This window comes from Lissotriton helveticus, chromosome 10 (assembly GCF_964261635.1).
Source record: "Lissotriton helveticus chromosome 10, aLisHel1.1, whole genome shotgun sequence".
Taxonomy (NCBI): Eukaryota; Metazoa; Chordata; class Amphibia; order Caudata; family Salamandridae; genus Lissotriton; species Lissotriton helveticus.
In genome coordinates this window covers 492409712-492424618 of record NC_136071.1, presented here as the reverse complement: position 1 = coordinate 492424618, position 14907 = coordinate 492409712, and the positions used below count along the sequence as shown (strand labels likewise).

The 14907-nt window shown below is 39.7% G+C and overlaps 1 long non-coding RNA gene across 1 annotated transcript; it reads left to right on the top strand.

The window, feature by feature from the left end:
* The first annotated feature begins 328 nt into the window (after positions 1–328).
* Positions 329–11479, top strand: LOC144785347 (uncharacterized). The gene is made up of 3 exons (XR_013601833.1): positions 329–431; positions 10802–10922; positions 11365–11479. It is a non-coding gene; the product is annotated as an uncharacterized LOC144785347 (long non-coding RNA).
* Positions 11480–14907: the final 3428 nt, after the last annotated feature.

Sequence of the window (14907 nt, the reverse complement as noted above, 5' to 3'; positions counted from 1 at the left end):
TGCTGTACTTACCTTAAATCTTTGAAATTGTATATCTCTGGTTCTCCTGAATGGACTTTTGTCATTTTGGTTTCAAAAAATTTAATACATTCTACTCCATGTTTCTAAATTGGCATGTGATTTTTCTTGTGTTGTGTTTTCTCTTTATTCCTGTTTGAGTGCCTCATAAATACTTTACACATTGCCCCTAAGTTAAGCCTGACTGCTTTTGTGCCAGGGTGAAGCACAGGTTAATTTAGTGACTGCTGATGGTTCACCTTGACTAGGATTGTGGCTGTTGCTTGAGAAGGGCTGACACTCACCTCAACCAACAATCCATTTTTTACAGGAATGTTATACATGAAAAGGGACAACAGTTGCTGTGGAGCTGATCAGTCCTGTGACAGTGTGAGACATCATTGTAGCAAGAAAGGAGAATAATGGAATAGCCAGTAAGTAGTGACGAAGAAAAAAGTAGTTAGCTCCAGTAAAGAGTCTCAATTTGTCGAGCTGGAGTAATTTAGTCAGAGAGCAAAGGGACATATGACCAGTTAAAAGGATTGCCCTTTCACTAAGGTGGTGTGTAAATTATTTACATAGAAAACATACTTTGCAAAATGCTGTCAGAAAGTGAATACTGAGAAGAAAGTAAGAAAAGCAAATGAGTCTGGAAAATCATTTATCCTTCAAGTAGATGGTGGTGTGTGTAAGAAATCCAAGAGATGAGTAAAATTAAAAGGTGAGAGGATTGAAATGGTGTTTGATTCCAGGGCATGGTTGACCTTGCTACCATCCAATAAACTTAAATAGAAATTCAGTTACAATATTCCTTTAAAGAAGCTTGATGTCAACCCCCTGTAGCATATCTTCGCAAGCCCATTAAATTGAAGGAATATTGTAATGCCTATCTGTAGTTCAGCGGTATAGACGTGAATATAAAAGTGTATGTGGCTTTTAAAGGTAATTGTATTTTATGTTGTCCATACCAGAAACTACCTGGTGTGACTCTAGACCTCTATGCCATTGCTCAGATTCAACTGAATGATTTGGAGAACTAGAGGTTTGATTACACAAAGGTGGCTCCCAAAGGTTTTGAGGACAATTTAGTATGTCTGAAATAGTATGTACATGAAATTAGGTTAGAAAATGGATGCCAAACTGTTTATAGGAAAAGTCAGTGACAGCTCTTTAAGTACTAGACAAAAAGTGAACAAAAGGTTAGAAAGGTTACAAGGGCCTGGCATAATTGAACTGTTAGTAACGACCAAGTGTTTGGCCCCAGTGGTGGTCGTTAACAAGCCTAGAGGTGAAAATAGATTATGTATTGACTCTTTTGAATTATACAAAAATGTCATAGAGGATAAATACCCTCTACCCAACATTATGGAGATGGTTACTGTTTAATAGCAGGCAAAGATTTTCAGTACAGTTGATTTTACTAAAGCGTACCACAAGATGATGTTACAAGAACAATTGTGTGATCTAACAGCATTTGTGGCACCATTTGGCACTTTTGCATTACTTAGAATGCTATTTGGGTAAGTCACAGTAGCCTCAGTTTTTCAGAAGATCAATTTAGTGGAAATTAGTGAGGCGGCCAATGTTTATGTTTCTAATGGTGATACGTGTGGCCAACAGAGACCCCCTGATAGTTTAGAAATGACATTTCCAGGACAGGGCAAAACACAATGAACAATATCTTCCTAGACAATTATTGGGATAAAGAACATATATTGAATTATGTGTCAAGTCAATATAGCCAAAAGAAACCACAACAATTAATTTCTAAAATACATGGAATATATATCTTTTATTTAAGTTTTATTCATGAGTTACACAAAGTTAAAAACATTATTATTCCATACAAACATACACATTTTTCCCCCGTTCACAAAAAATATTATCAATAAAAGAATGCCATTAAAAATGAAGACAATTCTGTGGCGAAATTCTTTACTTTTCGAGGTGCGTTTCGGCTCAAAGAACACCTTTGTCAGGAAAAAAGCCACAATTTCTGAAATCGATAAAAGACATTTCTAAGCCAAAGTTAACATATAATCATCTATAACTTTCATTAACATTTCATGTTGTGTTACATTGGTATGACTGACACATGCAGAGTTATATCTTAGAACAATTTTAAGTACACCTTCATGATTTCTATCTAAGTTAGAAATATACAGTTTGTTGCAAACAATACAATTTGGGAAATTATCAAGGAAGACAACTCAAATATAGAAGCAATTTATAAAGTGTACTGATCCCCAGTGTGGAAAATGAAAAGGAAAAGTGAGGAGATAGATTCCAAGCAGCCCAAAGTGATCTCTATTTTATCCAAAGTGATGAGTGACAGCCTCAAAAGAAAAACTCTTACTTTAGTTTATGGCTATGGATGAAGGCCAGATATTGATGTATTAGAAGCGTTCAGATGACAGAGACCTATTGATACATAAGAACAAGGGGATGATATTTGTATTGTGAAACATCAAATGATGAATTTAGTGTACTTAATTTTTAGTTATAGATGATTATATGTTAACTTTGGCTTAGAAATGTCTTTTATTGATTTCAGAAATTGTCGCTTTTTTCCTGACGAAGGCGTTCTTTGTGCCGAAACGTGCGTTGAAAAGTAAACAACTTCTCGCCACAGAATTGTCCTAATTTTTAATGGCATTCTGTTATTGATAATATTTTTTGTGAACGGGGTGAAAAAATGTGTATGTTTGTATGGAATAATAGTGCTTTTAACTTTGTGTAACTCATGAATAAAAATTAAATAAAAGATATATACTCCATGTATTTTAGAAATTAATTGTTGTGGTTACTTTTGGCTATATTGACTTGACAGATAATTCAATATATGTTCTTTATCCCAATAATTGTCTAGGAAGATATTGTTCATTGTGTCTAATGGTGATACGTCCATTGAGTGAAGAAACACTCAGCATTGAAGGAGATCTGCAAATGGATTGCGAACAGTTTGCCTTCCCGCAAGTAAAATGGAGAAAACGATGTGGCCTTCTGTTACGCAAGCAGGAATTTTCTTTTCCTATTCTATTGATGAAATGTTGTTTAAAGGAACCAGGTCAGTACCTTTGGAGATTTTGAGTAGGAAGATTGTGGATCTAGTTCATGAGGAATATCACTGTATATGTAAAAAGAAAAGGAGAGGTGGAAGAGTGAGTTTTGATGGCATGGGAAAAACCTGATGGTGGTGAGGATAATTAGGGAATGCATGGGGTGTCAGTTAAGTGAGAAGGTCAGGAAGACAAGCATTCCCTCTATGGTTTGTAGAGAGTTCCCACTGGAACCCTGGATAGATGTCTGTCTGGATATTATGGGTCCAATTCACAGTGGAAAGGAACTGTACTATATGCTGGTCCTAATAGACTTATTTCCGAGATGGATGGCAATAGAGATTGTTTCAGATATTTAATGACTGGAAAAGTAATGGAGTTTTTGACAATTGTTTTATGCATTTTACTTATGGACAGTGGTGTCCGATTGGCTTTAAGGAAGATGGAGATATTTCTAAGTGACAGAGGTATTATACATATGAGATTTCACTTTATCATCCTGACACCAATGTCATTGTTGAGAGGGGTTATTGCACTGTAAGGCATATCATTCATTCTGCAAACTATAGCAGTTTGAATTGAAGGAAGCAGGTTTTTGACCAAGTATGGGTCTACAGAGGGAATCCTCATGGTTCTACAGGTAGGAGCCCATGTGTACTGTTCTTCATGAACTGTTCAAAGGGAGAAAGCTAAACATCTGCTGGTTGGATGGTGTGGAACAAAGATTGGTGTGAGGGGAGCTTGAGAGTAGAGTGGAGATCGAGAAGCAATTGAGTTAGAGAAGGAGCAAGCTGCATAATAATATGAGCAACGCAGTTTAAAGAATGAGGTCGAGGTTAGGGACTGGGTTATGGTTAAGGTTCCCATAGGTCATGAGCAACACTCCTTTCACACCCCCTGTTGCCGATAAAAGTGTTCAAAAACGCAGTTCAGGCAAGTGATGGTAGGCTGCAGAATGTTAATCGCACAGCCGGGTTTCTTGTGAGTGAAAATGGTTTGGATGGGTGTTGCAAGGACACATAGATTGAGCAGGATAAGAATGATAATAAGTGTGAAGGCAGAAGGGAGAGGAGAAGGAAGTGCATTAGGAAGCCAAAATGTTTAGAGGACTATATTTGCGGTTCTCATTCATTCCGCTTGTGAAACAAATTGATAAACCTTCAATAGTAACACTATTAGGTGACTTGGATCCCCAACTAGCACTTCATTTATCTTTTCATGTTATTAACGTTTGTCTATACTTCTCAACTCACCTAGGGTGCATCTTTCATGTGTCTGTTTCTCTTTTTTCGTTTTACTTTGGGAAGATGTATTTCTTTACTCATGTTGTTAGTTCCTTTTGATGTTGGAAAGGGAGCTGTGCAGTACAGTGGTAGGTTCTGAGCCAGCGCTAATACCTAAAATTGATCAGGGATCAATACTCCACGACATCATATTACAATGGCCCATACACATTCACCCATAATCCCTGACGCGCTGGATTCAATTTTATTCGTACATAATTTCCTTCTCTTTATAATTTCATTTGAGACATTTTAATAACTAGTATAAGTATCAACTTTTCTTCCACTTGGTCGATGGACCAATTAGTTGAATAGTTGATGGTAATGATAACTAATGACCCAATTAACCATGTATTCAATAGAACAATCACAGACTCTCAATAAAGTTAATAATGCACATTGTATATCAAATATTAGAGGAACAATGCTCAGCTGCATTTGGTCACAATTTACAAATAGTGAATCTCACAGAAGTGAACATTAATTCATATATATATTTTTCAATCTCATTGACAATGGCTTTATGCGAGGATAGATATGAGTGGATAGCGTAAGAGACAAAGATTCAGCAAATAATTATGCCAAACAATAATATACCTAACGGAGGGACAGATGAAGAGACAAAAGGTTCATCTAAAATAATGCATATCAATATATTGTTGACGGAGTGGATAGGTGGAGAGACAAAAGATTCAGAGACAAATACATTATTATTAAATCCTGAGAATGATTTAGGCTAAATACAAACCTATTGGCCTGTAAAGAAAAACCACCCTAGCATAGAGAAATGGTGGAGGTATCCGATACAGAACCAGTGAACAAAGGATATAGAATCAGGAACGGGACAGAACAGGAACAACTAGGCCTCTCTGCAAACCGACGGACAGCAACGCATCTCCCCTCTTCTCTCTGTCAGCCTAAGCTCTAACCACACCCCTAAAGGCACCCCAGATATAACCTAAAAATGATATGACCAACCCACCAATGTTGCATTTTTACATTAAACTCGCAGAGGGATTGGTGGGGTTTTGAGGGTTGCATTGTCACGCCACCATGACTTAGCATTTATTCAACAACTTTATTGTGCAAGATGGTTCACAATGGCCACATTTCTGTTTATTCATACATTTGCCACATAAGATACATTTAATACTTTCTTCTTTCATCATGTAATATTTTTGTAGAGCTCATCCCCGGTCTCACGCTTGAGCTCAACTGTTGGCAGACATCTGACGCTCTGGCCTTCACTCCTTCATGCTGTCTGTGATGTTCAGCACATCTTGCTTGTCTCATGTAAGAGCAGACTCGCTCCGAGGAAACTTCCCCCGTCCCAATCATTCTTTAAAGATGGAGGCTTCATTCAGCGTACTAAAGTAGATGGAAACGAACATTTATTAATTATATGATAATGAAACCTACACTGTTTCCCACCCACCACTTATACTCTTCCCCATTAATGTTTCCTAGCAATAGCTCAATGTAAAAGTGCCATTAATAATTAACCTTTAAGCAGGATGCAAAGTGCAAAACACTGATATTCATGCAGCCTACTCGTGACTTTCGAAACACAAAGTTATTACAATATTATTTATTTGCGTTTATTTCAGGCATGCGCATAGCAATTCCCCTATGATCATATTGGATGCACGTTAGTAATTACCACATCTACGTGTTGTTAGTACATGTTATGGGGGTATTCACTGAGCAGGTTTCATTTTAGCGAAACCCTGCTCCATCAGTTCTGTGGTGTGGAATTAGGAATGAGAGAGTGGAATGTTATGCTTGAAAAGGGTTACCAGTTGCTGATGCTTGTGCAGCTGACCAGTCCTTCCCCTGCTGCAAATGAAAATGGTACTTCCTAATACAACATTACCTTTCTGCTACCCTGCACGGCGCCTTTCATACGGGTACCCTGGATGTTGATAATGCAGGGCTTTGAGAGTGATGCATACAAGCTTGCATTTTATTCCGTCTTCTAGGGTGACTCACTGTAGTTCCTATAAAACTGTGGACTTGTGTTTGAATTTTCTGGTTGTGGAACCAGCTAAATGTAGACAATCTTTTAATTAAATAAGACCTAATAATGTCTAATTGGATGCCATTCCTGTAGTTAATCAGGGATGGTACCATGGCCTTAATTACATGAGGAAAATCATCTGTTTATAGAAATGTTTTAGGGTTATTCAAGGATTGAAAAGTAGCTATGGCGTTTTATGTGCTGTGTTCCACTGAGAAGATATGGAATAATGAATAACAATCCACATGCCCAACAAATTAAATTTACTAGCAGGGTAGTGGTAAGGCTGTCTATAAACGCATTCAAGACCCACTCCTTTTTAGGTCTCGCGACCTATCAATGCGCGCAAGCGTATTGAGCGGAGCGAGAATTCAAGTGCTCAAAAAGCTCGTCAAACCAAGGGCTTTTTGCTGCGGTTTTCTTTGAGTTCACGTGAATCACGTGAACGAACAAGCACGCGCATCAGCCTCCCTCCCTCTCCCCGCACACAGCCTTACTTGGATTTCTCCTCCCCCTACAGGCTTCCCCTGCCAGCAGCATTTGCCATCACGGCCGCAGGCTGTGACTTCAAAGGGTTCCATTTGCTCCTGCCTCCCCGCCCACTGGTTCACACTTCACTGGTCTCACATCAAAGGCATCAGCCTCCCACAGGCTTCCCTCCCCGCCCCCCCCAACGTCCTCTTTGGCTCCTTAACTTCTGCCCTCTCCCCCCACCCCTCTCCCTGTTCCTTTTCGTGTTCTTCCATGGTTTCTCTTCTTTTCTTGCTTCCTGCTCACTTTGACATTTTCATTTCCCCCCTTTTCCTTCCTCCTCTAATTCTCACAGAACACTAAAGAGTACATAGCTATGGCAGGCAATATATAAGCACTCTTTTGTTAATGACTTCTTTGGCGTGGCTGCCGTTGCAGGCACAACAACTACGTACTGCCCAAACCGCTCTTCCCCACCATGTAATTGTTTCTTGTAATTTTAGATGTGCCTTTCAAAGGTTTCTGTTGCATTAGTGTGCACGGTAACATTTTATGTATATATTTTTTTTCCCAGCAAGGCACGCATCTCTTGATATTTAACAATGGCGGCCGCATCTCATTTTATTTTGTTGGGCGTGGCTTGCCCAACAACGTATTATCGTTTTTTTGAGAGCGCAGCATGCCGCGCTTCACCTTTACTAATGGCGGCCAGCGAGAGAACACCAGCATCCTCGGGCAGGGTGCACGTGCCAGCAAAGTGAAAGCATTAACACAGACGCCGATCTCCTACTAAACCAGTCTCCGGCCTGTAATTACGCTTGCACATTACACACCCAGCGCAGGCGCACTGTTGCCAACAAGCATTGGCATAGCCAATAGGTCTCGCCTTTGAGACCTTATAAGTGTTTAGCCATGCAACACTTGGTGTTGTTGCACAAAGGATATTGTGCTGGATAACTAAACACTTATAAGGTACCAAAGGCGAGACCTATTGGCTATGCCAATGCTTGTTTACTTTAGGATTATAAGTAGCTGTATGAGAATTATTTCTGTTTTGCCTAGTTTGAGCCACCAAAGATTCAATAACTTTCATTTATGCATATTCGAATGCAGTTTTACAGTGTGCACATGACTTGGATTGAAGATATTCTTAGACAGATATTTGTATCCACTACATATTGATGTATAGCAACTCCTGCCACATAAATCATGATTCTTAGTAGTTTTGATTTCAATTGCACAGTATAAATGACAGACTACACCCCTGGGGAACACCGAAAGAGATTGGGATAAGGTCTTGAATCTTTAAAGTAGAAAGAATGGGTGCCCTTATTGTAGTGCTGTGTGTAGAAGGTGTAAAAGCATGGATTTAATATGCTTTTCAATGTGCAGCCAGTGTATACCAACCTAGTGTTGGCTTTCATGAACTGAATGCCTTCTGAATCTGCTCAAGGCTGCAAGTATCCTAAGGTAGTCTGAGATAAGCAGAACTGCCGCAATCTAATCTAGATCAGATGTGGTTGTTACTATAAGAAAGAAGCCTTATAACTGTAGGAGCTACTTCAAGACAGCTACAGATATTTTCAATGGAAATACCCATCCCATTTACACAAAAATATTTCTAAAGGATTTGGTGTAGTTGTGTAAATGGGGTAGATGCATTCCCAAACAATCCTACTTTCTCAGATGCCTCTCCCATGCCTGTAAGTAGCAGAAAGTGCGGAAATATGTTTGAAACAAAGAAGAAAATTACTGATGTATTATTAAAACCTTTTTGAAGAATGGCTTTGTGAATTTCATTCATTGTGATCAGGTTCACTGCGGTTATACAGCAATGGAGACTAAATTACGTGGCTGGGTTAACAAAATTATGCAACAAGAAAAGACAAATGATGCAGCTCAATGAGGCACATTCTTGGTGTACCGTTTTACTGTTTTGTCTTTTTAACACATATTAATACTGTCTGGACAACAGTTTCTCCTCATAATTACTAGTTTAACACCCAAATACAGCAATTAGCTGTCAGGAGCAGGTCTTCTTGGCGATGGATGTAGAGCTTTCTTGGTGCGTCGGAACCGCATACTATCTCCAGAAGCTAATCCAAACGCCAGAATAAAACTGGGTGTCTAGAACAGTTCCAGGAAATAAACACCAGCAGGAAGGTAAAAATGCACCCCAGTAAAATTTCCCAGTGCTCAGGCCATGCAACAAGGTGAAGAGCAAGAAAAAGTCAAGGCAACACCTGGAGAAGGTAAAGACTTCAAGAATCCAGCAGCAAGTAATCAACCAAGCACAATTGCAAAGCGACTAGACTCAACTGGACTTCCCTTTTATAGTGCCAAACAAGATGTGTTGTCTTGCTAGAATAAGGTCAGCAATTTTGGATTGGGAACTAGAAGGCTAGTACAGTACTCAATATACACAAAATATGTTTCAAGAACTTATATCAATAACAATATCAAAAAGAAGGTTTACCCAGGAAAGAGTTGGAGTTAACAAAATGATCGTAGTGCTAACAACTTGCCTGCATGCGGTGTTCCAGATATCGCAGCATGTAGGAGGAGATTGCCTCATAATCACCTCCGCAGGCTTGATTTGGCGAGATGAGCCGAGCAAAAACAAGATGGCCACCCACAATGAAGTTTCATCATGAGACTGAGAGGTGGTGAGGTGCCGGCAGGATGCCACAGAGGTGACACGCCTTTGAGGCCCCCACACTCGGTGTGTGGGGAAACAGACAAGTGAAAAACCTTTACTAGTTAATGGGGACATTTCAAATACAAATGTTTAACCAAATGGGGAGCATGAACTTGTTCTGCTGGTCCCTATCAGCCATCACAAGGATTATTTCCCTACCAAACATTAAGATACTGAAGATTCACCTTGAAGTATAGAGGGTCACACATCTCCTGAACCTCATAGTCAGGCTGTCCGTCAACAAGAATCAGAGCTGGTCACTTTTTAACCTGACGCCATTATGAAGAAGGTAGGGTTGTAGATGGGATACCTCCAGGAAAGGAGAATTTTGAGTCGTCCTGTGATAGGATTATTAAACTTTGAAATTTCAAAAAGACCTAAGTCTTGAAGAAAAAACCTTGTACAAAAGATAGAGCGAGGTAAATTGGTAGAGGACAACCAAACCATAAGCCTGGTGTACTAAGATTCTGAATAAGAAACTGCAAATCGCATCAAATAACAATTTGCAATGTATTATTTATTATTAGGAATCTACTAAAATGGATTTGGTAAAACGGGTGAAATTTGCACACCGACTTCTACCAAATGCATTGGTATTTTGTGAACCAATCTATGTATTAATTGGTTGGTTTACAAAATACTGAATTGTAGTGTGTCACAATTCGACCTACCTCATTAATATGGATGCAGTAGGTTGCAACTTGAGACCCACTACGGTTGGTTAGAGGCACAGGCATTGTGGCCTGCTTGGGTCAGCACACTACCATGTCTGTGATTGCTTTTAAATAAGGCAATCTTATTTTTCTTACGTTTTAAAAATGAAAATGAATAAGTGAAGCGGTACTGGTGCCTGCACCTAAAAACTTTTTGTTGACATTCACAATGGCACATGGGTCCGTTGGGGACCCAATGCTTTTTAACAATAGTTACCACAGTTTTGAGTCAGTAGTAAAATATTAATCTTTTGCTGCCAGATTTCGGTTGCAAAACATTAATACATAAGGTAACGAATCGGTATCTGGATCGGATGTGAATCCTAAATTGTGACTCAGCAATGTGTCACCAGATCACAATTTGTGTAATGTACATTTAACAAAAAAGCCATTTTGGGATGCAAAGGCTCCATTTTGACCTTTTTAAATGTAAAATTGCTTTGTATTGCTGACTACTATCTTGTAAGATGGAGCTTGTTGATTGGCCTGTAATCTTTGCCTCAGCTTAGAGGCCTGTAGATTTTAAGTTAACTTTTCACTAACTCTTTTTAACTTCTCTAAAGAATTTTGAAGAGCAGGTACCAAGACATCAATTTCGAAAGGGTCTGGAGAGGTTCGAGGACGGAAACCAGTTAAAGCAAAGAATGGAGGGAAGCCAGTGGACGTATGCAAACTCAGCTGCAAGTAAGAGAGTTTCCCAACTGTCTTGGACAGCAGAAATGTAGCAGCTTATGAATTCTTCAAGAGTTTGATTTAGCATTTCAGTATAGCCATTACCTTGAAGGTAAAATCCAGAAGTTATAGCTCTCTGCATGCCAAGTTCAGGTAATAGGGACTTCCAAAATGTAGAGACATTTTGAGAGCCTCATTCAGAAATAATTTTCATGGGTTATCAATGGAGTCTAAATATGTGAGAGTAAAAATCTCAGTGATTTCTAATGCAGTTCATAGTTTGGAAAGAGCAGAAAAGTGAGCCATTTCAATATAACAATCCACTGTGATGATTCTAGTGGTAAACTTCTCATATGGGGCAAATCTCTTATAAAGTTAGTAGAGAGAATCTCCAAAAGATTGGAGGTAATTTCGGGTGTCAATAATAATAATACTGCTTTACTTTGCATTTCAGGTTTATTATGGGCACAAACCTGTCAAGAGAAGACAAATCTAGTAACATTGTGGTGAAAGGACAGCCAGAAGAACTTCCTTCTGACTAAATCTTCTGTGACTCTTCTACCACTATGTCTGGATATCAATGGGCAACGTCATAAATAAAGTATCGTTCTTTGCCAATGTTTTAAAGGAATAAAGAGTTTGTTTTGAACAACACTCAGGCAATTTGTATTCTTTAACTAAAATCGAGTAAAGAGATTTTCTAGGTCATGGAATACATTCGGTTCCCAACCAAATCTGCTCTAGAAAGGTAGAGGTAGTTGAGAAAAAGAAGGCCTGAGAAGCAATGATTTTTGCTACAGTTCTGGAAGCCTTTTGTTCCAGATATCATCTGGATGAAGATTCTGCGATAACAGCTTAACTAGGAATGTAATTAAGGAAAACAATCAAATTGCTGAAAGAAGAATGCCAGGCGGGCTTCTCTACAATTCTGGCATTCTGCCTGTTGGAGAACTTGGAGCTTCCTGTGATCGGTGAAGACTGTTACTCAGAATTGGGCTTCAAGTAATAAATGCATCCATTCTATAAAAGCTGCATTTATAGCAAGAAGCTCCTTTTCCTGAACAGAATAATTTCTTTCAGCTGTGTAGAATTTAGCAAAAAGGCAGCAATTGGATGCTCTTTCACATCTTGACTGAGATGAATCAAAACAGCTTCCATGTATTCTGTGCAATAAAAACACCCAAGCAATTTAATAGATGTAGTAGGGGATGATCGCACACTGCATGCCTACAGTAATTGGTATTCATCAGCAAGAAATGATCCTACGCTTTGGTGGTGTCCCGCAAGCTGCTATTAGTGCATTACATTCTGTACTACTTGAAGCAGACAGGGACATCCCCTTGGTTCATCAGCTCAACATCTTGTATGAAATGTAAACAATGGGGAATGAAGTTCATTGTCTGCTTGCACTAGTTCTCTTAATTCATTCTGACAGATGTAGTTCTCAATAGTGTTTGTACCCATAATTGTTTGCCATCCAGTGTTGCCACAGCAAGTGGTGGATATCCTCTGGCACACGGTAATTGGCACTGATCAGCAAGGAACAACGGTTTGCGGGTTCTTATCAAGCTTCTTTCAGTACATCAGGTACTAACAGGTAATTTGTGATAGGTGTATGCAATCATTTGTGCCATCACTGATTATAATGTATTGTAATTGCACTTATATAGCATTTACTACCCGATACGGACGGCAAAACGCTTTTTGGCGAGTTGCACGCTACTCCAGAACCCAAAAATGATTAGTGGTTGATTACTATAGTGAAATTTGAGTTCATTTGAGCGGGGGACATATGAGTTTGTTAGTTGGATTGAAAAGGATAATGGGAAATAGAAGTAGGAAGAGTCTAGAAAGTGTTTATTGGGAGATCATAGTAGTAAGATGAGGTTTGGGATGAGTATAAGGAGAGATACAGGAGGGAAGAATCTCTGGAAATGGATTAGGGAGATCATAGTAGCAAAATGAGTTTATTTATTATGAGTAACCCTGAGCAAAGCACTACGCTACGCTCGTGTAGTTTGCGAAGTTTGCGCAACTTCGCACTACGCGAACAGCACATAGCACAGTGCAAACATGCGTAGCGTAGTGCAGCGGTAATTTTTTGCTTGCTCGTGGTTCTCAACGTCAAGTTGGCGACCGCGAGCAATCAAAATGACATCCTCACAAGACTTTTTCCTTGTTCGCGATCAGCAACATCAAGTTGCCGATCGTGAGCATGGAAAATAAACCTCCCGGCGAGATTCTCAGGGAGGTCAGGTTTCTCATTGCGAGTGGTCGCGCATGCTCGCGACCGCTTGCGATGAGAAACTACCATTCTGCTTTGCGAAAGCTGCAGCTCGAGTAAAAATCTACTAGAGCGGCAGAAAAGTAAAGCTCGCACTGTGCAAGATGCCGTTTTCAATGATTGCACAGTGCCGGATGCTTGTCCGCGCTGTGCAATCATTGAAAACGACATTTTGCACAGTGCCAACATGCTACTACGCAGATCGCGTAGTGCTACGCGTAGCTTGCGTAGTGCGAAGTGCACTTTGCGTAGCTACGCTTAGCGCTACATCGCAAACTACGCCCAGCCCTAATTATGAGTTTGTTGCAGCCTATTACTGGGAAGTATTTTCCTCACGTGCTGTTACTATACTCGGGGCACTTCCTAAAGCCTTGTATTTCTCTTATCCCTGCATTCCTGTTATGTCTGTCTTTTACTACCCAATCCGAAGTAAGGAGGTCCATTTTCCTGGCTTGCATTAGGGCCAGTATCATCCCTACTATGCCAAAGTGCAGCCTTGAATGATTTTTGGTGTATAATGCACATCTAGAACGCTGGTCTCAACATATCAGGACAGCCCATAAATGGCACATGTGCTTCACAGATGCAGTACCTGCCATCTACCAAAAGTGTAATATTTATGCCTTTCAGCCATTCATGATAAAAATATTTTAGCCCTTAAGCACTTCCACGTTCTGTGAAAAGGAGGCAGAAGAGAAATTCCTGTCTTGTGACATGAACTAGCAAGTTACAAAATTGCTGCTTGTGAGGCCCTACTACCGGCCAATCTGTAGTGGTAAGGTCTGTCATCCACAGATGAACTCAGGAAGGTGTGCTGATTTTGACTGTTATCAGTGAACAAAAACATGATGCCCAAACCCTTTGACTTCTTCCTGAAACAGGCTCCATGACCTGCATCACATCAATTGAAAACATGTATGGCTGTTACTTCCCTACTTCGAAAATCAGGGGAACATGGGGCCACCAAACCCAACGAAGCGTTTCTTTGTGAAGGAACTATACAAAATGCCACATTTTTACAGCTTCAATATATATATATATTTTTTAATGGTCTCATGTTCTACGAGCTTTCCTGGTCAGCTAATCACAGTGAGGGCAGTGTTCCATGCACAAATAGATTCCCTATGTTCAGCAGTATTATGAACTATATAGTTTTGACAATTTGTATATGGCCCCTGTTATCTGTCATCAAATGCAGGTTCTAAATGCAACTTGAAAAGGAGACTTAATCAAGGAAAACACTCATTGCTGATGAGTTCTGAGTGATTCATTTGAAATATTTGAGTTTTGTAACTTTACCAATAAACATTAAGGGTTTGAAAATGTACTACTCTCTGTTATTATTGTGGGGGCCTAATGTGCTTCACTGTCATTGACGTATTGTTGATGTGAAACCTGCCTAGTAGTGGGCCTGCGGCACAAATTGAGTACCCCCCCCCCCCACTTAGTTAGCTCTTTCAAACATGTCTCAAGTCTGCCATTGCAGCCCGTGAGTGCAGTTTTAAACTGCTATTTTGACCTGGCAAAATAAACTTTTGCCACGCTAAACGTCCCTTTTTAGTATTAAATTTCTTTTATTGAGTAAGTTAACACATTACAGACACCAACAATCAAGAGTGGTTGCCGATCATTGCAATAAGAGCTAGGGTTCGACTACAGCAGAGGGGCAGGACTATGCAATCATCACAGGATCGGGGTTATACACAGCAAGCC